The 27862-nt window shown below is 24.2% G+C and overlaps 1 long non-coding RNA gene across 1 annotated transcript; it reads left to right on the top strand.

Moving 5' to 3' along the window:
- The first annotated feature begins 3384 nt into the window (after positions 1 to 3384).
- LOC145848936 (uncharacterized) lies at positions 3385 to 10552 on the top strand. Its single transcript, XR_014372236.1, has 5 exons — positions 3385 to 3456; positions 6823 to 6931; positions 8908 to 9034; positions 9895 to 10016; positions 10375 to 10552. It is a non-coding gene; the product is annotated as an uncharacterized LOC145848936 (long non-coding RNA).
- The last annotated feature ends 17310 nt before the right edge of the window (positions 10553 to 27862 follow it).

The raw sequence follows: 27862 nt of genomic DNA, 5'->3' as shown, positions 1-27862 counted from the left end.
CTTGACTTTAAAACATAACAATTAGTACTAAAGAAATCTGTTTTTTTTTTTGTGTTTTATTTATAATATTGTTATAAAAATTTTCAACTTTTGCTATAAAATATCTTTTTACAAATAAAATAAAGCTCTTTTATTTCTTTACATATTTTCTATGTACAGAAAAAGCCTTTTCTATGCGCATCATAATGCATATTGTGAGAATCAAAATTCTTTATGAAAGGTTGAAGTAGTAAACGATTAGATTTTATTCGGTTTAAAACTTTTGTTATGATACAAAATAGACAAAAAATACAAAACTTGCAGATCCACATAAGTGCAATGCAACATTTTACTAAAGTTTAAGCATTATGCGAACCAGGCAAATTGTTTTAACTTAAAACAGGTGGGCGGGCATTTGCTGGTCTCGGCGCACATTTTGTAAATGATTATGTTATGTAAGTCTAAATTTACCATAAACTTTTCATATTACTTTTCTTCTATTCTTTTTGATCTTTATTTAAACCAAGAATATCTAGTGTGAATTTCGAAAAAAAAAAACTACGGGTAAAATTTGCATCCTAGTGAGCCGAAGTTTTACCTTTCATAAGCTGCATACCATTTAAAATATAACATGCTCGCGGACTGGGCACAATAGTTTGCCGACCACTGATGTTAATTTAAGTATTAATAATTTATAAATTACTGAAAAGAATGTAAAATATAGTTTTATTCTGTATGTATATATAAAACTAAATGTTAAACATTATAAAAATATTTCATAGTTTTTCTATGCCTTATAATTTTGTACTATCCATATCCGCTTAATAATTTAACAATAATAAATTTTTTATTCTTAAATTCTCAGTATAGCAATCAATTAATTAGATTTTTGGTTAATTTATATTTTTAATAACTATTAATTTAATTTTATTATCTAAATAAAATCATATATTCTCACCTAACCTATTATTTTACAAAACATTGCTTATTTAGTATTTCATCTTTTTTTTATTTTTTCTTTAGATTTTAATTAAAACATAACCGTTAAATAGGGTTTAAAACACTATTTTTTAGAAAAGAATTAATTTACTTACGAAGTAAAATTTTTTAGTCGTTTTTCATAACCCTGGTAAACTCTTTAAAGTTCTATTTTTTAATAAGAAACACTAAAGAAAAGTTAAAAAAAACTCTGCGTCATTTCTTGCATCTTGGTGCAATGCATTTTAACTATAATCATTATATATATATTATTAGAAAAAAGTACACATTGTGATTTTAAAATTTCTTTTGTTGACACTTAACAAACTTAACTTTTTACACACTTTTTGCTTAAGGTACATATTACAGTTTGACTAAATATCTTTAATAGCAGAATTATATTTTTAAACAACTAGTAAAGCCTTCTAGCTACTGTCATTATTTTTTTATTTGAATGTGAATTAAAAACTGTTTTTATAACTATACAATCTAAGATTTTAATGGGAACCCTTTTAGTTAATGTGGTGGTTTAAGCAATATATATAATACTTTTTGAACTAATACAGATTTTTTTGAATTTATAACTAAAAATTTTTAAGCAAAAATAATAAATAATTTCTCAAGTTAAGAAAAAAAGTTAAATAACAAGTTAAACTCTGTTTACTTACAAAATTTACTTATTTTTACTAACTTTTGAAAAGGGTTGTGTTTTGTTCTCGATTTATAATATATCTTCAATCAATTTAATTAAGAGAAATTTTTAAAATACCGGCTGTAGTATTTGTGCTTAAGAATTTTTTCATTTAAAGTTTTATGAAAATAAAATAAGGTGATAATACAGTAGTAAACTAATAAAATCAAACCCCTGTTATACACTATTTTATCTATAACTTTGAAATTTTCATTATAAACTCTTTGCTAACCCAGCCAACCTAAACATGTTTTAAATAAAACAAAAGATATTTAAAACTTTTAAAAGTATCTTAGAGAAACACCTTGACTTTGCAGCTAACAAAGGTCATAAATACTTGAAAAAAAAATGAGGCCCAACACATAAAAAGGTTTGATAACCCTCGTTTATATTAAATAAGCAGAATTATAAAACTTCATTTTTGTCTTATTTTTCTTTATTTGCTAACTTTTTTGAATCACTCTTTTACAAATTTGGCAAACTCACTTCGTCCTACACTTTTGTATTTTAAGTTAAAGTTTGAACAGTTGTCAAGTTTACCCTTCTATAAATCAAACTGTATAAAAAATTATACCATCCATAAATGGCTTAATACACAGAAAAAATTGACCTGTTGGTTAATAAATGAACAACATGGTGCAGTTTACTATGGTTTCTTTGAACTTGATTTTTTTTTTCTTTTTTTTTCTGAAGTCATTGTTACACTGAAACTAAATGTATTTAAAATTGTATTATAAAAACATCTTTTTTCTTAATTATGGCACTGAATAATAAACATTACAAACATTTTGTTCATTGCTATAAGTAGCAATTAAAACTTTTTTAATGGTTTTAAAAACTTCAGTCAAACTTAACCCTTTGCATTGATTAAAGTTTTTGGGCAATAGCAAGTGTGTTACACCCTTTGTAATTACTTAATATTTCTATGATTCATAATGAAAAATTTTAAGCAAATAGAATAAATTTAAAGATTTAAATTTTCAATAATATTAACTGGTAATGATGTTTATTTGTAAAAAATCTATATAAAACGAGTTTGTTGAAATTTATTAATGTAAAACAACAAATTGAAAAGTACTTAGTTAATATATAACTCATAACTTTTCTTTATGCTATTACTAGTCTAGTTCTTCAGAGTTTTTCAAAAAATACAAGAAAAAAATTAAGAAACACTTAGCAGTTGATCAACAATAATAACAACAGGTTTAATAAACTTTTAAGAGTACAGTAGACTACCCCTTAAGTACGCAAGTTAAACCCGACCAAAAAGTGCGTACTTAGCACAGCATACTTTTTGACCATAGTATAATATGAAATTTAGTTTTTTGTTTTCTTTCTTACAACTAGCCACCAAATAATTAAGCCAAATAATAAGTTTTCTTATTTTAAATAACATTTAAAACATAGTTCTAATCTGCAAAGTTTTTTATAGATTTTAAAATGATTTATTTTTTCTATAAAAAGTTTCTAAATAATTAATACATACATTAAATATAGAAAGTCAATGTCAGTCAATGATATAAAAAAGATTATTAATAATAATCCCAGTTGAAGTGTGTTGATTCGTTGACACACAAAAACATATGTAGGTGGAATAAAGTATAATTACTGTATAATTTGTTTTTATTTTTGTAGTTTATAAATTTTAATTATTATAGATTTTAAAACACATTTAAGTAGGATTACAGTATCTTAGCATTGTTTTTATAATTTTAAAAGCAGATCTTTTACACAGAGTTTTATGATAATAATGCAAACTAGTACTTTCAAAAACTAAGAAGAAATTTCAAAATAAACGCTGCCCCTGTGTAAGTTTGTTCTTTTTTTTTTGTTAAAGGTGGATTAATTGCTATTAACTTTTATTTATTTCTTTATTTCATAAGTTAGCAGGGATGCCAAACACTCAAACCAGTTTAAAACTTTTTCAGTTTTGAATTACTCTGGCTGACCTTGATTTTTACAAGTTGATCTTATTTTGTATAGTATAATCTGAGCTATTAGGATCCGCTTAACAATGTTTAAAATATATTTCAAGATATAAGCAATCAAAGTCAGTGACCACACTAGGTTCCTAATAGAAGGCACAAATTAAAAACGCAAAAAAAAGACTATTTGACTAAAAACCTATCTCTTTCTTCAATTTTTAACAAAATTTCTTAAAACTTTTACAGTAAGTCCATTAATAATATTTGATTCGATTAAATGCAGGAATTTTATTAGTTATGAAAATAAAAATTTAACAAAATTAACACTTTTTTTCTGTTTATTTTTTGATTTTTCAATACTTTTTTAAACCCAATGTTAATAGTCTTTAAATTATAGAAGGAATGTTTCTTAAAATTTGAGGTCTCTAGCTCAAAAAATTAAGGAGAAGAATTGACCCTGGAAAATTTAAACATCAACTCATCTTTGCTTTTTGTTTTTGGTGTCAACTAGGACTTAGGAACCCTTTTCTGCATGATATGTGGTTGGCATCATAACTAGTTTTTTAAATGCTATTGTTGCAAAATGGTTGTATCCAGAATTTTGTACCAAAGTCTTTAAAGCCTTAAAAATACATCCTTAAATATGCATACTTTTGCAACTTTTTTGAATAATTACAAATAATGACAACTTTCAAAGTTTATTATTCACAATTAAATAAAATTTCTTTATTTTAAAGCAGAAAGCATACAGCTAAACAAGAAAGCATCTTTTTTTTAATTAGAAATAAATAAATTAATTAAAAAACTTTCTGACTGAGGGTAAGGTTTATGGGTAACTGAGAAAGTAAAAATAAAAGATAAAAAAACAATTAGCTAATAAAATTTGTTAATAAATTAACTTAAAAAAGTTACCTAAGGGTTAGGGGTAACAGTGAAAGTAAAAAAAAAAATAAAAAAGTATAAAAATAAAATTTGGTTTAAAAACATTAAAAATTGTAAGGGTAAAAGATTTTTGTAAAGAGGCTTATTTCAATAGAAGAATTTTATTAAAAAAGTCTAGTTTTAGAGTTAAAAAAAACTTTTTCTAACTTTTTTATTTGAAATAATTTTTTTATTCATAATCTACAAAGCAATCAGTTTGAGACATTTTTTGTTAAAAATATTGAAATTTGTAACATAAAAGGTTTTTGAAACGAGGCTTATGCTCTATAAAAGAAGTTTATTCAAAAAAAAAAAGTCTAGTTCTAAAGTTAAAAAAAAAGTCTAAATTTTTTACTTGATAAAAAGTTTTTATTTATAATTTACCAAGCAATCATATGTCATAAACAAGCAGTTAAAAGATATCCAAGTGGTGTGCAACTCCTCAATAACCAAACGGTTTTTTTTCATTCACCAAGTCCTATAACCAAAAATTTTGAGCGCATTTTATTTGTTGTTTAATAAACTATATGTCAGAACCATTTAACATGTTTTTGTTTAAAAACATTGATAATTTTAACGGTAAAAGATAATTGAAAACACATGTTTTTAAGATGTTTATTTCGTTTTTGAGGATTGATTTTGAGGCTGAAAAAACAGCAGTAGAATTTTGTAGAACTTTAACTCAGAAATTTGGGTAATTTTATATTTTACTGAAACAGGTTTCTTGAATCCCATCATTACTTATCTCTATAAGCATATCTTCACTGGATCCATCTTGACTGTAATCTTTATAGTCCTTAAGATAAATGAATTCATAATCCATTTAATTTTTTTTGAATCAACTGATTAACTTACAGGGAATTAAAAAAATTTCATAAAGAAGTTTGAGATGATTAATTACCAATCTCTTTAATTTAATTTGTAGTTCAGAGTGTTCAATTTCCCACTTACATGTTTTTATAAAAATTTTAAGATCTTGTAACACCAAAAATCTTCAGAAATAATTTTTTCAACCAACATGTTAGTATTTATTTTCATGGCTGATTAAGGGCATATGGGGGGAGGGTTAAACACTTTTTTTTTTTGAAATTCTATCTTATTTTATAAAGTTTTTACGAAGCTACAAGAAACTTTTTAAAGATTATAAAATTTCAAAATATTTTTGGAGATATAGCTGGTCAAAGTCGGAGGCAGCAATAGGATTGTCATGGAAAGCACAAACTTAAACAGCAAATAACTAGAAATCACTAAAATATATCTTTTCCTAAGTTTTTTTGAGATAAACACCTCAAATTTTCAGGAAATGTTCCTTGCAATATTTATACAATTCTGTTGCAACAAAATTTAAAAAAATTAAAAAAAAAAGATTTTAAAACTTAAAATTTAAATTTTTTTTAGATAATATATATAGTCATGTTATGTTGCTAATGGTATCAAATTCGTTCTTACAATAGAGTTTTGTTTCTTTTTGAAGCTTTTTGCGTTATAAAGAACAAAAACTCTAATGATATATTTTCTTAAGCAAAAAATATTATAGTATTTTCGATACCTTTAATAGCTTTGTAAAAATTTGTAAAAAAGTAGTTAAAGATAAAAGTAACACCATTATATCCTCAGAACAACATTCTTTTTGAAATATTCTTTTTAGTATTTATTTTTTTTTGCTAAAGTCTTATTTTTATTTAATCCACTATCATTTTGCAAATATTGTTTCATTTGTTTTGTAAATTAATTACTTTGGATAACTTACTGTTAAAACTTTCAATGTTACCTGAAATCATTTAAAGTTTTAAAAAATATATTATAAAAAAAAAACAAGGTTTGTTTTACACAAAATAGTAAATAAAAGTTTAAAATCATGAAAAACTCAGAATTTTGCATTTCTTGTCTGTAGCAAATTTTTTTTGCACTTTCTTATAAAAGATAGTAATATATAACTTTAAACTTGGTCGTCCATACTGGAATCCTCATGCATATTTCAACTTAGCAAGAATGTCACAAGGATCTTGCATAATAAATCAATTGTTTACTTGAAAAACTAAACTTAAACAAAATCAATTCACGTTTTAGTGTATTAAGTTTCTTAAAACTAGTATTTTGTGATACATTTGACTTGAAAAATTTTTAATAATTTATATTATATAGTTACAATGGTTTTTTAAGCTAATATTTAAGAATAATGATTTTTAGTTTGAATAAATGATTGATAAGTAGCACTGAATCTTTTAATATAATAATTTGTTAATCTTTTAAAAATAATTTATTGAAAATATATAAAATTGTTTTTAGAAACATCTGAACATTCTAAATCAAAACTTTAAATAACAGGATTTAATTTCACTCCAAGATATCATTGCCATCATGGATATGGGAGAATTTTCTTCAAGAAAACCAGAAAAGTCCAAAATTCTCTCTCATGTACTTTCCAGGTTTTCAGGTACAAACCTATTATTTTGTAAAAAATCTATCTAACTTATGTAAGTTTATAGCATGTTTATTTTTATTATTTGACCTTTAAAATAGCTGAAGTTTATAAAAATCTATATTTCAGACTAAAACTTTAATAAAAAATTATTTATTTTTACAACTTGCACTTTAATGAAATTTCATAATTTATTTAAACTAAACTATTAAGTTTTATAATAAAATATTTTGCTAAAAAGTAAAACTGACTGCTTTAAATTTTTTTACATCTTATTGCTAAAGTTATTTTTAGAATATAGATTATATACAGTTTTTAATTACACACAAAAGAACTGATGTCTTTTACTAACATAAAAGTGCAAACTAAGTTCAATTCAAAAAAAAAAGTTTAAATTTAAAGTTATAATAAGCAATAAAAGTTTGTACGTTCATTCACAGGTTGTACATTTGATGTTAAGTTTTTAAATTTAAGCAAAAAACTTGGAGTTTGGTACTACTTTGTCAAAATAAAAATTTTGAACTAAGTCATGAAAAAATTAATTTTTTTTTTGAAAAATGTTCTTTAAAATTTCTAAAGACAATCACTTTTTTACTTTGAGCATCAGTTAGAGGTTTTTGTTCTTCATTAAGTAATGTGCTACATTTATTGAATACAGTACTGCAGGAAAATTTTCAGTAAGATAATTAAAGAGTTGCAAAACAAATTCCAGTTTCAAGTCTATAAAGAACTGTTTAGATTTGTTCATATGCCCATAATGTTGTTTTTCCAAGTAATTCTGAAGTTTACTAGGCACCCAGCCTTGATTGCTGTAAGTTGATTTACAAAACATACACTGGGCATCTTCTTTATCTGGCAAACTTTATTTATTTTTAGGTAAAATAAAATGTATGCTAGGTATCTATCATCTCATTTTATTTTTTTGGAGTGTTAATCTTATAGGAGTTGATTTTTTTAATGTATTTGTGGTTGGACAATGCTACTTAACAAAATTCAACTTCTGTCAAGATATGAAACTTATTTTTTTTTAGAAACAAGTAAAATATTTTTAGAACTTACATTTATTATTAAATCTTAATATTTTTGCATTTTGGGAATAGGGTGGTCCACCTTGATCTTTACAAGTTGATCTTATTTTTTTGAGTTTCACTTGAGCTATCAGATATTTTAAAGTAACAAGATATAACCGTTTAAAGTTTCCACTAAAAATCTATATACCCTCTAATTTTATTACCAATCTTCTTCAAACTATTACAGTAAGTCTATTACTAATTTTTTAAATTATTTAATAAATAATTTTTTTTGAAGAATAAACATTTTCTTAAACATAACTACCTTTTTTTTTGTGTTTGTCATCAAAAATTTTCAATATTTTTAAAACCCCAGCATTAAACGTCTTTTAAACTATAAAAGGAATTTTTCCTGAAGGTTTAAAGTATCTACTTGAAAAAATTAGGGAGAAGATAGATTTTTATTGAAATTTTAAATTTCCAAGTAAACTAGTTCTGAAAAATTTGCAGTCCCTTTGTTTGTATTGGTATTTTTTTACAAAAATGTCTATTTCTCAAAAAATACTTAATATTTTTATATTTTATAAAAACTGAATTGTAGTTTATACTTTAAGCTTTCATATAAAAGCCAGTTATTTTTTGTAAAAATAAATGTTTGACTCTTTATGCCCTTAATGATAACTTCTCTTTTCAATAATAAAAAGATAAGATAAATTTTATTTTATCTATAGTCCTTTAGTAAAATACTAAAACTAGTTTTTATTTTACCAATTTTCTTACAGACACTATATATTGATTTTATAGTTTTTATTCGTTTCCTTGATTATGTACATTTTAAAAGTTTAAATCAATTTGTTTAAAAATACGGATGAAGTTTACACTATTTCATAAAAACTGTATGACAACTTAAAAAAAATATTCAGTTATAATTCAGTCTTAATTTTCATTTAAATTACATAAGGTATTTTTATCATTAAACAGGTATCAGGATGCAGTCATTGGGTGATATTTCACAAGACGGCGCTAAACACCTGAAACCCACGAGAATTCCGTACGAAGAGTCTACTGTTTGGAGCAAAATTGACTTCATTAACATCAACCCACAGCAGTAAGTTTGAAATAAATTATTCAAAAACAAAAAATTTAGCTCTTCGTAATGTATAAATTCATTCGTTAAGTATAAAATAAGCTTTAATACTTGATACTTTTTAACTTTTTATTGTGAAGTATTTGTAAAACATTGTTACTAAAAAACCTGAAATCCTGGAAAAACCTAAAATTTGACAATTTAGGCAAAGGGGTTGAATTTAAGAAACTAAAAAAAAAATTGGAAAAACCTAGATATTTTTTTAACCTGAAAAAACCAGAAATTTTAAACTTTTTTTACATGTAAAACTTTTATTAGATACAAAAATGTATCATAAAGTTAGGTAAAAATTCTATCATTTTTGTTTTTTAACACATTTAAAGTAGTTTTGCAGTATATTTTAAATGTTGATATCTATTCAAGTCAGACTTTTACATTTTATTTACTTTCATTAAATAAAAAGACCAGAAAACTTGTTGTTTAAAAAGCCTTGAGCAAATTCAGAAATCCTGGAACATTTTTTCAAAAAACTTTGTTAACCTTGTAGTTATGATTGTTTTTGATAAATAGAAAAACAAAATATCATGTGCATATTTCAACAAATCATTTGCTCACCACTAAATTAAGTATATAAAAACTTTTAGTAACTTTAGTCTACTTAATATTTATGAAAATATTTATTACGAACGTTTTCATTTATAATTTAACTACAGTATATATTTTTAACATCCTTACCTCTACCAAACTTAAAAGATTTACAAAATAAAACTAATTTTTAACAAATAGTTTAATATTCATCTGTCTATAACATTTTTTAACCATAATATTTTATAGTTAGATATCTTTAACCAACTGATTTTTAATTTTGAATAAATTAATAGAAACTGAACCCTACGTGGTGACATTAAATGCGGGTGATGTGTTGATAGTCCCTAACAAGTGTTGGCACTTTGTTGAAAATTTTAGTGACAATTCCATCAGTGTTAACTCCCGGTTTCCACATGTAAGCGTGTTTTTTTTATGCATAGTTAATAGTTACTAATTGAAAAACTGTTAAGTTGAAGGTCAGTTATTAACTAAATTTTAATTTATCAGGCCATTTTGATATGTGAAAACTTTTAGTTTCATAAATTTCTTGTTTTTATTTTGAATTTAATCTTGTTTGAAATGTTTTTATCGAAATGAAAAATGAATCGTTTATAATAAAGTTAGATGTTTTTAAATAAAATTTAAATAAAATTGTACAACTTTAATAGTCACGATAAAAGAAAAAATAGACTTATTTTTTTGTTCTCTACGATAAGTCTAAAAAAAAATTTTTTTATTAAACGACAAAACATGTTATTGAAAATTTTAATCAGGTTTTACTGATGCGCTTCCATTATTTAGACCTGAAACATCAGCAGAACTCACTGACAATATCAAGAAAATTGAACATAAAAATTGATGACAATGAAGATTTCGCAAGAAAGTTTATTGATGCATTGACGCAAGAAGTGGTGGAAAAATGAATAACTAATAATTTGTAAACTTTTAATAACTTTTTTTCTAGCGAATGCTCTTAAAAAAACTATTTTGATTCTTTTTTTTAGTTGTTAAATGTGTGTTTGTATATTTACAATTTTAGTAAATTTGTGTTAATAAAGTTAAGTATAACTGGAAAATCCTTTAAAAAAACTTAAGTCGTAATATTTGAAAGGATAATCTGTTTTTTTTTTTACTTTTAAACAATTGAATAGTTTTTTAACATGTCTTTTCTTTTTGACTTGTGTGAGTACGATTATGTATTTCTATAGAATTTTCTTTAATGACACACTTACCTCTTTGGAAGTATATTTTAGCTATTTAAGTACTAAGTAAATTGTTATAAATTTTCATATCAACTATGTTAAATTTTTAACAGTTAAAAAGTTGTAGAATTTTCAAAATTATTAGAAAATTTGTCTAAGACAAGTTAGTTATAAAAGTACATAGCTTATAGTTAAGAAAAGAATTAACAACTAAATAAAACCATTACATATAATCAAAAGAGTCACAAATACATGTAAAAGTTTTGTTCAATTCTTATGTTCTGTATAAAAATGTTTTGAAACATATCTCATTAAGGTTTTTTATAGAAAAATGTTTAGTTTGTTTTCTTTATAGTTGATTTTAGATTAACTGATAAAATTCTTAAGTAGCCATTGGTGTTGCATTTATCACCTTTAGAGGCAAAAAAATAAATATTCAGTTTTTATGCATACCAACTCGAATAAGTATATACTAAAATTTAAAAAGGCTTACAAATCAAAAAACAAGTGTTTTATGTCAAAAGTTTTTATTTTTACTATTTATAGACTAAGTTAGTTTGATTTAACAAATACATAGAAAATAAAAGCTAATTAAATAATATATACGTATTAATTTATCTGATATATTTTAAATTAAGCATACTTACTCTACAAAGATTATAATTAAAAAATTTATATAAATAAAAAATTTGTAACTAAATTATTAAAATTTTATTACTGAATTATAATAACTAATTGTAAACAACTTAGAAGCTATTTTCAAAAACTAAAATTAACAACAAAACCTAACTTCGTTTTTAACCCCAAAAGTAACTTCGACGACTAGTTTTACGCTAATTTTGGAATCTATAAATGTTTTGAGCATGTTTAATTATTTCTTTGTTTTGTAGTAATAAAATAAGTTTTTAGGTTCATGTCAGGGCTTACAGAATTTCAGTAATTACGTCTGGTAAATCTTGCGTTTTGCAATTTAAAATAATTTGGACGGGTTTAAGATGTTTTAATGAACGTTTATAATTAAAACTATTTTGTACTGTCTGCAAAGACCTGACTATAAGTTTATAACTCACAGGTTTTCATTTCCTATACTTCGTGACCACTTTTTAAGCTTAGCTCAACATTTCTGTAAAATTTATCACTCAAATCACATTGCTTTGTAGTCTACTAACAGATTGCGTACATCTAGTTTGTTAGTTCCTATGAGTTCTAATAACAACATCTGAACAGTTATTGTAAAAAGGTATTCTGTTAGCTTATTCAAACCCTTTGATAAGTTCATTGAGTTAGAAACTTGGTTGTTTGATGCTTGATTTTTACTATAAACATATCTATATTGATATATAAAGTTAATAGATCATCTACTATTACTTGTATACGGCAGATTTATAACCCTTCATATTATATCATCATTGTTGATCACCAATTGTTCGGAGACACATAATTGGGATATTCAGGTCTAGTATGAATTTTTCACTTTGTTTTTGTCAATATATATCTTAATAACAAAATATTTTACAATTAATAGAAAATTTTGAACAAAATCTTGCAGTTTTCTTCAGCTGCAATTTTTTTTCAATGGAATATTCAGGTCTCGTATGAATTTTTCGCTTTGATTTTGTAAATATATATCTAAAAAAATATTTTGTAATTAATAGAATATTTTGAATAAAATCTTGTAGTGTTCTTCAGCTGCAATGTTTACTTTTAAGCTATACTCAAACAAATTGTTTACTGATTAAAAAGTTAGTCCTTTAAAAGATATGATTGCAAAATAAAAAATATAAACTATGTGAAATAAGATACTACTGAAACAAGTTAGTTGGAAAATGAAAGTAGATGTTAGAAAAAACACAACTTAGTAAAGAATTAGCACATTTTACTGTTCTTATCAAATAATGCAGATTTACCAAATTTTAAAACTTGAAGTAATTAAAGAAGCAAAACAAAAATAGAAACTCTAGTATAAGAAAACCTTTAATGTTTTTAAGAAACCATTCTTTTGCATGAAAAAACACGTTTTCCATCACTAGTTTTTATTAAATTTTAAACTAGCTTTCGGAAATTACTATTTCAACAAACGTTTTTAAAAACAACTTAAGTACTCATGAATTAACTGAAAAAACATTGACAGAGTAAGACTAAATCAAAATACAACAGCAATAATCAAGTCATGTAGTTAACACAAAACGAATTGTATATACAAAAGTCTAAACAAAAACTAAATTGATTACATAAGTATGTTAATAATTACTTTCGATCCTTTACCAGGTCTAAGTTGATTATTTAAATAATTTGGTTGCAGTTTTTTAATTAAAAGAGCTTCTGTAGCTAAAAAACTATTGTGAGAATTACAAACTTTAATAATTTAAAACAGTTGTAATTGTTACTATAGTTTTACAGTGTGCACAATTAAACACTGCAGTATTACTTAGAGTTACATGCTCTTTTATTCTTACAAATAGTTGTCGTTAAGTCTCACCAATATACTGGTTGATCGCCCGAACAGATAAATTTATAGACTACACAACATTCATGTACATAATTAATAGAAACCTTTAAGAAAAAGCACTTCCCTACATTTTAAGTATTAAACACAATACGTATTTTAACCTAAAATATTCGAACACTTTGTGAAGACTTGGAAATTTTTTCCCATATTTTTTTCAAATAGAGTATTCTTATATATTTACTATTAAACGACATAAAAAAGTCTATCAAAACATTTGGTCCTTAAGAACTGGTTCACGAAAAAACAGTTATCGAGTCGCACACCACGGATACCTCTTAACGTCTTGTCCAGGACAAGACTTAAATTATTTGTTTTGTTGGATATCTTAATTTTTAATGAGCTCAGGTCAAACAATGTTTAGTTTTGTATTTGCACATCAATAAACTTTGTCGAGAAAATATTTTTTACTAAAAGTTCTTTTAGTAATTTTAGGTTTTTAATGAAAATTAAATACTTTTTTCAACATTAGTTTTAATATTATTCAGAAATGTTAGTGTTAGTTGTAGAATTTTGAAAGACTTTTAATACTAAATTTGTATTAGAATAAAATGGTTTTTATTTCAATTGTTTTACAATATCTAAATATAAGTAATAATCGTTTTATTCTTATTTTTTTACTGTTGACGAATAAACTTTAAAATTCTAATTATAGTAGTATATATCAAGAAAAAATTTCATAATTATATATTGACGCTATAAAAGTCTTTTTTCATGTATCTATAAATAGATTATGGATGTTGTAACTAAAACATAAGCCCTTACTTATTGAAGTTGTCTATCAGTTTATTTATTACTTTTTGTTGTGTAATTCTTTGATTGTATTTTTTATTATCTTTGGCTACACTTACTTTAAAACTTTTTTCTTACCAATTTATTGTTTTTTTGGTTTTTCTTAGTATTTTCTAATTATCAAAGTCCTTTTATATTACTTATTTTTTAGAAAATTTACTATATATTTCTGTTATATTACAAAATTTGGTATATTACAACAAAAGTTTTACACTTGAGGCTTAAACATCAACGAAGAGAAACAAAAATTGTAGAGTTATACGAGAGTCGTGTATTATAATCGACAGAAAGAGCGTACATTCAGTAATTTGCATTGGCTGATATGCTTTAGTAATTTTATTTAAACACACTGAGCTGGGTGCAAAACCATTTGAGAAAAAAAGTTAAAACTATTACTTTATCTTTATCATCAAACAAAACTTGAGTTTTCTTATTAAACAATATTTAGCAGCGATTTAATACAAGGATTCTAAACCTTTTTTCCGAATTTTACCCTTTTATGGGTGGTAATTGCCAAGTTTACTCCCAATGTACAAGGATTTTTTTTTATTCTGAGGGAAATAAATAAGAACCTTAGGCTTATTTAATAAAAAAAGCAAAAACTGAAGAGTAAATTCAAGTTTTACTTTAAATTTTTAATTAATATGAAACTATGTATACTAACTATATATTTACTTTACATAAAACATGACAATTCAAACTCCGACAATTCAAATAAATAAATTATATTTAAAAGACTATATCTCAATAAGTAATAAAAGTTTAGAAAAAAAATACATATGTTTATCTTATTGATATCTACAAGCCATTTTTTTCTTTTTTTGCAAAATCATATATAATTTTCAAGATGTTTTAAAATTACTAAGAATATCTATGTTTTTTAATTTATTTAAGCCATATCTCAAAAAATATTCAATGTTTTCCAAAAGTAAATAATGAACTTGTAGACACTATTATGACCTACATATGTAATTTTTATATTTGACAAGTAAACATTACTTTTTTATTATTTTGCACGAGCATCACTTAAGCACGAGGGGACATTTTTGCGCGGCGTCACTTTTGCACAAGGGGACAATATTATAAGAACGTCACTATAGCACAAGTTGACAACTAGCACGAGCGTCGCTTCAGCACGAAGGGACATGTTTGCACGACGTCACTTTTGCACAAGTGAAAAAAATATTTACTAAATTATTTACATTTTTTGCTGTCACTACTACCCCTAACCCTTACCCTCGGTAGGTAAATTTTTTCTTTTTTTTTTGTTATTTATTTTGTATTATTTTTTAAATTTCCTGTTTTTTTGGATTAGTAGTTTTTATTAGGCATTTTTTTATTACTGTTCATTAACCCTTGCCCTCGGTCGGTAAATTTTTTATTTTATTTTTTGTTTTCAATAAATTATTTTACATAATTTTCGTTTTTCCTGTTTTTCGTTGAATAATAATTTGTATTAGGTGTATATTTGTTTTTTCTATCACTGTTACCCCTAACCCTTACCCTGGGTCAGTAAGTTTATTTTTTGTTTTTTTTTTTATAATTCAGTTTGTACAATTTTTCTATTTTCCTGTTTTTACCTAATGAGTGATTTTTATTAGGTGTATATATTGTTTTTACAGTCTCTTTTACTCCTTACCCTCAGTCGGTAACTTTTTTTTTATTTTTTTTTTTTCAAAATGTTGTAATTAGTTATTTGTTTTTATTATTTTGTTTTTACTAACACTGTTACCACTAACTCTGACCCTCGGTAGGTAACTATTTTTATTTACTAATTTTTATTTTTTGTTGTTTTTTTTTTAATTTATTTTTCTTTTTATACTACATACATTTATTTTTTACTTTCGTGCAAAATTGACCCTTCGTGCAAAAGTGTCCCCTCGTGCTAAAGTGACGCTCGTGCAAAAGAGTCGCCGTGCAGAAAAGTCTCCTCGTGAAAAATTGACCTATATGAAAATATTGAATGTAGAAAAAAGCTTATAAAACTACGTCATTTTTGATGTTATTGTTTTAGATATGAACCAGGGGCGTAGCGTGGGGAGATGCACTGGCGCATGCGTACCACCTAAATAAAAAATAACAAACAAAATTTCATTATCTTTATCTTTCAATAATTTGATTTCTCTGCTTAATAACTCACCTCAGCGTTAGTCGAGTTTCTTTGGATGTATTTTCTTAGGTTAAATGTTTTAAAAAGCATCACACACGCTGCGTCTCAAAACAGAGCGAGGTAGACGACCAGCCGGCTGCAGCCGGAATACATGCAGATCCCCTGGCTTTGAGAGCTTGACTGTACTGTATGATCACCAAATATAAGGTAGTAAAACTGTGTAAATTATAATATAATTGTTGTGAAAGTTACTCAAAAACTTTACTAAAGTTACTTTTGTACTCAAGAAGTAGAAACTGTTCTACTTTACAAATTAAATGTACAGGTCTAAATTTGTTTCGAAAAAAGTATTATACTTATGTTTTTTTTTTTTTGATTACAAACTAACTTTTTACTTGCAACCAAAGTTCTTATGTTAAATAAAGTTTTAACTTTTTGCTGCTCTTCTAATGTCTTTTAGATTTAACTATATTCAATATTAAGCAAACAAGTGTTAAAAATTAAAACCTAATCTAAAATATCCATAACTAAACAAAAAAAAATTCTACAGAACTACTTCGGTAGCAGAAGTCGTCAGAAGCAGTTGGAATGTGAATCGCTAAAAGGCAGCAGGAAGAAGAAGAAGAAGAGGATGAAGCAGTGAAGAGTGAAGCAGCTTTCAAAGAGGAGATCAAGGTGAAGAAGGAGGCGATCAAGGTGGAACCGAGTTGGAGTTATTTTGAATAAAAAGCAAGAACTGAAGCAAGCAGAAAGTAAAAGTGGATATAAAAGAAGAACCTTTGTAAAACAAAAAATATTTTCTAAATATTCCTTTTATGTTTAAAATAGTTTTATTTGAAATATATGCTTGTCTGAGTGTTTCTGTCTAGTCTGACTGTTTAATTATTTTTTGTTTTTGGGCTCTTCTAAGATAAACACTTTGATTCTAAACTTTGGTGCAGCAAAGCAAGAGCCGAAACATAGTTGAAAGTGTAAAAAAAATAAGAACCTTTGTAAGACAATAAAGTCTTTTTTTTTTTGCTAAATACAAATTTTCTAGACCTTCCTTTTATGTTTGGAACAGTTTTATTTAAAGTGTATGTTTGTCTGACTGTTTCTTCTTGTCTAGCTGTTTTCTTTTTTTCAATTTTTTGTCTATTCAAAACTAAGCACTAAACTTTGATTCTAAACTTCTGTTTCAAGTAGTTCTTTTCTATTATAACTGACAAATTTTTTAGTAATGCATAAAATATTTTTAGTCTAAATTGGTTTGTTGGATAAACGATTTAAAATAGATTTAAAAACTATTCTGAATTGTCTTCATTTTGTTTATAAAAATTAAAATTAAAAAGTTGACATTAAAAATTAAAAAAGATAGCTTAATTATAGCTAAATAGTTAAAATTTCGGTATAAAAAGTCATGCAAATTTTTAATAGTATAACTTCAACTTAATGAAGTTTTGTATACTTTCTGCTTATTTAAAAAATGTTATTTACTGAAACAGTTTTATATGTAGAGAAAGTATACAAAGTTTGACGACTTTGAAAAATTACAAGAAATATGTTGGTACTTTGGACTCATTTTAAGATGGCAAAAAGTTAATAATTCTTTCGACTTTACTTAAAAACAAATTATTTGGAAGCATTTGCAAATATTTTTTGCTTTTATATAAAATAACTAATACAAACTTAAACGTTAGCTAATTAGCTTATTTTTTATTTTAAGTTAAGTGTTTTTCCGGAAGTTTCTTATATACATATAAAACATTTCGAACAGTGTATTGGTTTTTGCTTTATTTCGATTGCACAAGCCTAAAGTATCGAATAACAAATAGTTATTTAAGAAATACTTTTATTAAATTGAATAAAAAAAATTGTCAATAAATAGCATTTGAAAAATGTCCATTGTAGAACAAGAACTCCTAAGGGAAAAAAATAGCTTCTTTAAGAGCGATTGTGATTTATAAATTTACTTTTAGGTAAGTTTTAAGGAAAGATATGTAATTTTAAGCCAATTTGCAAATGTGATTTTTGTCACATCTATTTTAACAAAAATTAGATAACTTGATGTTGTATTCCAAGGTATTTAAATACAATAAGGGAAAAAAGCATTTTAATTGCTTCCATTACTGACTAAATCTTATTAAACTTTACTTTTTAAACAGTTTGTGCTTTTTAAAGCCTTTCTTTTACAGTTATATTTTAGAATACTTAATAAACACATTTGATAAAAAAAATTACTTGTTTTACGGTTGTGACTGACTGATGAGTCAAAATAAGGACGAAACCGTTCTCAGTCTACCGAAACTTGTTGTCTTATAATCGAATTGGCATGATTTACCCTTTTGTTAAAAAAATTACTATTGAAAAAATTAAAGCTTTCATTTAATTGTAGCTATTTTTAATTTATGCATTTAATATGCATAGTTTTTAATTAAATATAAACCTTTAAGGTTGTTAAATAATACTAACATAACACTCCGCACACAGCAGTGCAAATAAAAAAGAACTAAACATTTTATAAAATATATTGATATGAAAAAACAATTTCTTAGCACAGTATTTTTTATTTGGATGTTACTATTGTAAAGGGTATTCTAAAAATACTTAACATAAATTATCCGTTTTGTGATTTAAAGTATATTTGAAATTAGTGTTTCAAACGCAAACCTGACGAATTTCAATGCTTAAAATTATTTGTTTAAATAAAATAACTTTTTGTATAATTAAATTATACCCAGTATTGTTAAAAACTATGCATCGTGTTTTTTATATAGTTTTATGTTTTAGTTATTATTCATAATGATGCATTTTGAAATACAAATTTAGAAGTTTGAAACCTTTTTTATCAATATGTGGTTGGAAATGCACCTCATTTTTTTGTAAGTTTTTAATTTTTTTAAACATTTAGGCTTATTATACAAAATAAACGCATACAACAATTTAACTTAAACCTGGAATAGATTTAAATAGTTATAAAAACTAAATAAAACTTTAAAGTTTCATAAAAAATAACTACATATAGTGATATAATCTGAGAAATAAGGTTATACACAGTAAAGCGGAACGCATAAGGTTTTATTATTGACTGTTGTAAGTATTTTTAAGAAGATAAAACGAAAACAACAAAAAATAGATACAGTTTTACACTATTGAGTACCTTTTAATCAAATTATTATTGCATTTTCGAAACAGTTTATCGATCAGAAAATGCGAAGTAAATTAACGAAAAACTCATTTTGTCTGCTATGGTCAGCTTGCTTCACAACATAACAACAAATAATGTGTATTATGTGAGTTTTAATAGTTTATATCTTCAATTTTTTACACAGAAGTTACAATTTAGGCACAGTTATAAGAAGTTCAGTTAGCCTTTCAACATAAGTATAAACTCATAGCAATTGTTTAGTTTAGTATTATAGAACTAATGTTTTCAAACAAATTTAAGATTAGTGTTTGTTTTAGTATTTACTTATAAATGTTCTAAAACTGAATAATACCACAGTTTATAATAATATAAATTATTTATATTATTATTTTATAATCACAAAAATAAATTAGAAAAACGCTTTAAAAGCTTATATTGTAAATTAAAACCTATTAAAGAACAAATAAACATTACAGTTAAAACACAATAATATAATTTTTTACTAATTGAAATTATTGTTTATTAAACAAATAACACTGAGTTAATTAAATTAAAGCATACTTTATATGATATTCTCAGTTTACTTTAAGGCTCTTAAGGCTACATATTAAATACCATTATTTCAAATAGCTTGCTAAATAAAACTTTTGTGTTTAACTTTTGTAGCTATTTACTTTAAACAGATTACTCAATATAAGTTAGTTTTTATACATTATCAAAAGAATTAAGTAAGTGCTAAATAGTTGAAAGTTTTTAATAATAAACAATGTTAAAAATAAACAATTAGCTGTGCAATATACTCAAATTGACTAATTTAGTAAACATTTATTTTTACTATTTTAAACACATCTACAAAATGTTTAATGTTTTTATGTTATTGAAACATCATAATATTTAATAATTCTTACTCATAAAAAAAAACTGGAAGCTTAAAAAGTCTTTACTTTTACCAGAATCAACTGGTTTGAATACTTATAAAGAACAAATTGGTTTTAACTCTTTCAAAGAATTAACAAGTTTTAGTACTTATAAAAAATCACAGGTTTTAATACTTTCAAAAAATAAAATTTTTAATAGCAACATAGCAAAATACTTGAGTTTTTTTGTTGCATAAAAAGCATATTTAAGCATGCCGCTTTAAAAAAAGTTATTGCAATTTTTAATGCGACAAATCGCCATTTAAAGTTAAATCAATTGTTGCAACAAAGTTTACAACTAAAAACTTTTAAGCTAGTGTTTTCATGATCGTACCTTAGTTTAAAGAAGAAATAAGTGTTTTTATTTACTTTTACTTTTCTCACTTAATATTTTGTATAACAAAAATTGCTTATAAGTTAAACTTTATTTCTAAACGTAATACATTTTACTTAAAACTAAGCTATAAATATTTTCTTCGTGCACTAAGATTTGAAATAACTAAAACTTAAAATTAAAACTCTAACTTTTTTATTTCAATAGTATAAAATCTCAACTTTTTTTAGTTTTAACAGTAAATTTATTATTTCTGTTGTTGTAGTTTGTAAAATTTTAATAAAAAATATTTTGTACTTGTCTAAAACGGTGTTCACAAAATTTTTAAAAGCTTCACACTGTAAAAAACTGAAAAATACATTTTTAGCACACTTGACTTTAAAACATAACAATTAGTACTAAAGAAATTTGTTTTTTTTCTGTTTTATTTACAAATATTATTATAAAAATTTTCAACTTTTGCTATAAACTATCTTTTCAAAAGAAAAACAAAATAAAGTTCTTTTATTTCTTTACATATATTCTATGCACAGAAAAAGCCTTTTCTATGCACATCATAATGCATATTGTGAGAATCAAAATTCTTTATGAAAGGTTGAAGTAGTAAACGATTAGATTTTATTCGGTTTAAAACTTTTGTTATAATACAAAATAGACAATAACTACAAAACTTTCAGATCCACAGAAGTGCCACGTTTTACTAAAGTTTAAGCATTATGCGAACCAGGCAAATTGTTTTAACTTAAAACAGGTGGGCGGGCATTTGCTGGTCTCGGCGCACATTTTGTAAATGATTATGTTATGTAAGTCTAAATTTACCATAAACTTTTCATATTACTTTTCTTCTATTCTTTTTGATTGTTATTTTAACCAAGAATATCTAGTGTGAATTTCAAAAAAAAAACTGCGGGTCAAATTTGCATCCTAGTGAGCCGAAGTTTTACCTTTCACAAGCTGCATACCATTTAAAATATAACATGCTCGCGGACTGGGCACAATAGTTTGCCGACCACTGATGTTGATTTAAGTATTAATAATTTATAAATTACTGAAAAGAATGTAAAAAAATAATTTTATTTTGTATGTATATATAAAACTAAATGTTAAACATTATAAAAATATTTAATAGTTTTTCTATGCCTTATAATTTTGTACTATCCATATCCGCTTAATAATTTAACAATAATAAATTTCTTATTTTTAAATTCTCAGTATAGCAATAAATTAATTAGATTTTTGGTTAATTTATATTTTTAATAACTATTAATTTTATTATTTAAATAAAATCATATATTCCCACCTAACCTATTATTTTACAAAACATTGCTTATTTAGTATTTCATCTTTGTTTTATTTTTGCTTTAGATTTTAATTAAAACATAACCTTTAAATAAGGTTTAAAACACTATTTTTTAGAAAAGAATTAATTTACTTACGAAGTAAAATTTTTTAGTCGTTTTTCATAACCCTGGTAAACTCTTTAAAGTTCTATTTTTCAATAAGAAACACTAAAGAGAAGTTAAAAAATCTCTGAGTCATTTCTTGCTTTTAACTATTATCATTATATATATACTATTAGAAAAAGTTACACATTGTGATTTTAAAATTTCTTTTGTTGACACTTAACAAACTTAACTTTTTACACACTTTTTGCTTAAGGTACATATTACAGTTTGACTAAATATCTTTAATAGCAGAATTATTTTTTTTAACAACTAGTAAAGCCTTCTAGCTACTGTCATTATTTTTTTATTTGAATGTGAATTAAAAACTGTTTTTATAACTATACAATCTAAGATTTTAATGGGAACCTTTTTAGATAATGTGGTGGTTTAAGCAATTTATATAATACTTTTTGAACTAATACAGATTTTTTTAAATTTATAACTAAAAATTTGTAAGCAAAAACAATTAATAATTTCTCAAGTTAAGAAAAAAAGTTAAATAACAAGTTAAACTCTGTTTACTTACAAAATTTACTTATTTTTACTAACTTTTGAAAAGGGTTGTGTTTTGTTCTCGATTTATAATATATCTTCAATCAATTTAATTAAGAGAAAGTTTTAAAATACCGGCTGTAGTATTTGTGCTTTAGAATTTTTTCATTTAAAGTTTTATGAAAATAAAATAAGGTGATAATACAGTAGTAAACTAATAAAATCAAACCCCTGTTATACACTATTTTATCTATAACTTTGAAATGTTCTTTATAAACTCTTTGCTAACCCAGCCAACCTAAACATGTTTCAAATAAAACAAAAAATATTTAAAACTTTTAAAAGTATCTTAGAGAAACACCTTGACTTTGCAGCTAACAGAGGTCATAAATACTTGAAAAAAAAATGAGGCCCAACACATAAAAAGGTTTGATAACCCTCGTTTATATTAAATAAGCAGAATTATAAAACTTCATTTTTGTCTTTTTTTTACTTTATTTGCTAACTTTTTTGAATCACTCTTTTACAAATGTGGCAAACTCACTTCGTCCTACACATTTGTATTTTAAATTAAAGTTTAAACAGTTGTCAAGTTTACCCTTCTATAAATCAAACTGTATAAAAAATTATACCATCCATAAATGGCTTAATACACAGAAAAAATTGACCTGTTGGTTAATAAATGAACAACATGGTGCAGTTTACTATGGTTTCTTTGAACTTGATTTTTTTTTCTTTTTTTTTCTGAAGTCATTGTTACACTGCAAATATATGTATTCAAAATTGTATTATAAAAACATCTTTTTTCTTAATTATGGCACCGAATAATAAACATTACAAACATTTTGTTCATTGCTAAAAGTAGCAATTAAAACTTTTTTAATGGTTTTAAAAACTTCAGTCAAACTTAACCCTTTGCATTGATTAAAATTCTTGGGCAATAGCAAGTGTGTTACACCCTTTGTAAATACTTAATATTTCTTTGATTCATAATGAAAAACTATAAGCAATTAGAATAAATTTAAAGGTTTAAATTTTCAATAATATTAACTGGTAATGATGTTTATTTGTAAAAAATCTCTATAAAACGAGTTTGTTGGAATTTATTAATGTAAAACAACAAATTGAAAAGTACTTAGTAATTTTATAACTCATAACTTTTCTCTATGCTATTACTAGTCTGGCTCTTCAGAGTTTTTCAAAAAATATTTATGTATAACGTTTTTTTAACTCGATCTTATCGAAATAAAACTTATATAGTTATATAAAAACGTCAGTTTTTGGTTCGATTTAAAGACAAAGCAATTTAGACATCAAATTAAAAATAATAGAAAAATTAGATCTATATGAAAGTTCTTGTTTGCAATTATATTACTATAAAAAATATCTATTTTTTTCTTAAAGCATACAGCTAGTTTTTTTTTTTTTAAGTTTTTTTATAAATTTTGACTGACTGAGAAAATATTTTTATTTAAGAAAAAAATTAAGAAACACTTAGCAGTTGATCAACAATAATAACAAAAGGTTTAATAAACTTTTAAGAGTACAGTAGACTACCACTTAAGTACACAAGTTAAAACTGACCAAAAAGTGCGTACTTAGCACAGCAGTGCGTACTTTTTGACCATAGTATAATATGAAATTTAGTTTTTTGTTTTCTTTCTTACAACTAGCCACCAAATAATTTATCCAAATAAACAAGTTTTCTTATTTAAATAACATTTAATACATAGTTCTAATCTGCAAAGTTTTTTATAGACTTAAAATGATTTATTTTTTCTATAAAAAGTTTCTACAATTAAAACATACATTAAATATAGAAAGTCAATGTCAGTCAATAATATAAGAAAAATTATTAATAATAATCCCAGTTGAAGTGTGTTGATTCGTTGACACACAGAAACATATGTTGGTAGAATAAAGGAAGATTACTGTATAATTTGTTTTTATTTTTGTAGTTTATAAATTTTATTTATTATAGATTTTAAAACACATTTTAAGTAGGATTACAATATCTTAGCAATGTTTTTATAATTTTAAAAACAGATCTTTTACACAGAATTTTATGATAATAATGCAAACTAGTACTTTCAAAAACTAAGAAGAAATTTCAAAATAAATGCTGCCCCTGTGTAAGTTTGTTCTTTTTTTTGTTAAAGGTGGATTAATTACTATTAACTTTTATTTATTTCTTTATTTGTATAAGTTAGCAGGGATGCCAAACACTCAAACCAGTTTTAAACTTTTTCAGTTTTGAATTACTCTGGCTATTTGACTAAAAACCTATCTCCTTCTTCAATTTTTAACAACATTTCTTAAAACTTTTACAGTAAGTCCATTAATAATATTTAATTTGATTTAATGCAGGAATTTTATTAGTTTTGAGAATAAAAATTTAACAAAATTAACACTTTTTTTCTGTTTATTTTTTGATTTTTCAATACTTTTTTAAACCCAACGTTAATAGTCTTTAAATTATAGAAGGAATATTTCTTAAAATTTGAGGTATCTAGCTCAAAAAATTAAGGAGAAGAATTGACCCTGGAAAATTTAAACATCAACTCATCTTTGCTTTTTGTTTTTGGTGTCAACTAGGACTTAGGAACCCTTTTCTGCATGATATGTGGTTGGCATCATAACTAGTTTTTTAAATGCTATTGTTGCAAAATGGTTGTATCCAGAATTTTGTACCAAAGTCTTTTAAGCCTTAAAAATACATCCTTAAATATGCATACTTTTGCAACTTTTTTGAATAATTACAAATAATGACAACTTTCAAAGTTTATTATTCACAATTAAATAAAATTTCTTTATTTTAAAGCAGAAAGCATACAGCTAAACAAGAAAGCATCTTTTTTTTAATTAGAAATAAATAAATAAATTAAAAAACTTTCTGACTGAGGGTAAGGTTTATGGGTAACTGAGAAAGTAAAAATAAAAGATAAAAAACAATTAGCTAATAAAATTTATTAATAAATTAACTTAAAAAAGTTACCTAAGGGTAAGGGTTAGGGGTAACAGTGAAAGTAAAAAAAAAATAAAAAAGTATAAAAATAAAATTTGGTTTAAAAACATTAAAAATTGTAAGGGTAAAAGATTTTTGTAAAGAGGCTTATTTCAATAGAAGAATTTTATTAAAAAAGTCTAGTTTTAGAGTTAAAAAAACTTTTTCTAACTTTTTTATTTGAAATAATTTTTTTATTCATAATCTACAAAGCAATCAGTTTGAGATATTTTTTGTTAAAAATATTGAAATTTGTAACATAAAAAGTTTTTGAAACGAGGCTTATGCTCTATAAAAGAAGTTTATTCAAAAAAAAAAATAGTCTAGTTCTAAAGTTAAAAAAAAAGTCTAAATTTTTTACTTGATAAAAAGTTTTTATTTATAATTTACCAAGCAATCATATGTCATAAACAAGCAGTTAAAAGATATCCAAGTGGTGTGCAACTCCTCAATAACCAAACGATTTTTTTTCATTCACCAAGTCCTATAACCAAAAATTTTGAGCGCATTTTATTTGTTGTTCAATAAACTATATATCAGAACCATTTAACATGTTTTTGTTTAAAAACATTCATAATTTTAACCGTAAAAGATAATTGAAAACACATGTTTTTAAGATGTTTTTTTCGTTTTTGAGGATGGATTTTGAGGCTGAAAAAACAGCAGTAGAATTTTATAGAACTTTAACTCAGAAATTTGGGTAATTTTATATTTTACTGAAACAAGGTTTCTTGAATCCCATCATTACTTATATCTATAAGCATATCTTCACTGGATCCATCTTGACTGTAATCTTTATAGTCCTTAGGATAAATGAATTCATAATCCATTTTTTTTTTGAATCATCTGATTAACTTACAGGGAAATTAAAAAAAAATCATAAAGAAGTTTGAGATGATTAATTACAAATCTCTTTAATTTAATTTGTAGTTCAGAGTGTTCAATTTCCCACTTACATGTTTTTATAAAAATTTTAAGATCTTGTAACACCAAAAATCTTCAGAAATAATTTTTTCAACCAAACATGTTAGTTTTTCTTTTCATGGCTGATTAAGTGCATATGGGGGGAGGGTTAAAAACTTTTTTTTTTGAAATTCGATCTCATTTTATAAAGTTATTACTAAGCTACAAGAAACTTTTTAAAGATTATAAAATTTCAAAATATTTTTGGAGATATAGCTGGTCAAAGTCGGAAGCAGCAATAGGATTGTCATGGAAGGCACAAACTTAAACAGCAAATAACTAGAAATCACTAAAATATATCTTTTCCTACGTTTTTTGAGATAAACACCTCAAATTTTCAGGAAATGTTCCTTGCAATATTTATACAATTCTGTTGCAACAAAATTTAAAAAAATTAAAAATAAAAGATTTAAAAACTTAAAATTTAATTTTTTTTTAGATAATATATATAGTCATGTTATGTTGCTAATGGTATCAAATTCGTTCTTACAATAGAGTTTTGTTTGTTTTGAAGCTTTTTGCGTTATAAAGAACAAAAACTCTAATGATATATTTTCTTAAGCAAAAAATATTATAGTATTTTCGATACCTTTAATAGCTTTGTAAAAATTTGTAAAAAAGTAGTTAAAGATAAAAGTAACACCATTATATCCTCAGAACAACATTCTTTTTGAAATATTCTTTTTAGTATTTATTTTTTTTTGCTAAAGTCTTATTTTTATTAAATCCACTATCATTTTGCAAATATTGTTTCATTTGTTTTGTAAATTAATTACTTTGGATAACTTACTGTTAAAACTTTCAATGTTACCTGAAATCATTTAAAGTTTTAAAAAAATATATTATAAAAAAAACAAGGTTTGTTTTACACAAAATAGTAAATAAAACTTAAAAATCATGAAAAACTCAGAATTTTGCATTTCTTGTCTGTAGCAAATTTTTTTTTGCACTTTTTTAAAAAAGATAGTAATATATAACTTTAAACTTGGTCGTCCATACTGGAATCCTCATACATATTTCAACTTAGCATGAATTACACAAGGATCTTGCATAATGAATCAATTGTTTACTTGAAAAACTAAACTTAAACAAAATCAATTCACGTTTTAGTGTATTAAGTTTCTTAAAACTAGTATTTTGTGATACATTTGACTTGAAAAGTTTTTAATAGTTTATATAGTTACAATGGTTTTTTTAGCTAATATTTAAGAATAATAATTTTCAAGTTTGAATAAATGATTGATAAGTAGCACTGAATCTTTTAATATAATAATTTGTTAATCTTATAAAATAATTTATTGAAAATATATAAAATTGTTTTTAGAAACATCTGAACATTCTAAATCAAAACTTTAAATAACAGGATTTA

This window comes from Thalia democratica, chromosome 1, assembly GCF_965202585.1.
Source record: "Thalia democratica chromosome 1, ktThaDemo2.hap1.1, whole genome shotgun sequence".
Taxonomy (NCBI): Eukaryota; Metazoa; Chordata; class Thaliacea; order Salpida; family Salpidae; genus Thalia; species Thalia democratica.
The sequence above is the reverse complement of the archived record's forward strand: the minus strand, read 5'-3'. Positions and strand labels throughout refer to the sequence as shown.